The sequence below is a fragment of the Nanorana parkeri genome, unplaced genomic scaffold, assembly GCF_000935625.1.
Source record: "Nanorana parkeri isolate BGI_ZX_2015 unplaced genomic scaffold, ASM93562v1 scaffold980, whole genome shotgun sequence".
Classification (NCBI taxonomy): domain Eukaryota; kingdom Metazoa; phylum Chordata; class Amphibia; order Anura; family Dicroglossidae; genus Nanorana; species Nanorana parkeri.
The window spans coordinates 216,045-216,443 of record NW_017307248.1 but is presented as its reverse complement, the minus strand read 5'-3'; positions in this window follow the sequence as shown (position 1 = coordinate 216,443).

The window sequence follows — 399 nt, the reverse complement described above, 5'->3', positions numbered from 1 at the left end:
ATCAATTTATTTTGTTATAATTATAAATAAAATACAAAAAAAGATGGAATTATAAATTTATATTAAATAATAAATACAGTTGAACTGGTTACCCATGCTGGAACTTTTCTGCTTCAACAAAATAAATTGGAAGGTTTTAAGGAACCTCAAAATTGTGACCTACTTTGCAAAGCTGTCAATGTAATTTTTATTATAATAAAGGTTTGGTATTAAAAATTTCTACTAAAATAAATACAGTTGCAGTGGTTACCCATAACTCCTAAGCCCTCGTTCACACCTGAACGTTTTGTAGCGCGTTCTACGCTCAACGAACGCTCTACAAAACGCTCAAAAATATAAATCCCATTGTATTCAATGGTCTCGTTCCCACCTTGGCGTATTTCCGCCCCCGTCCCTAAC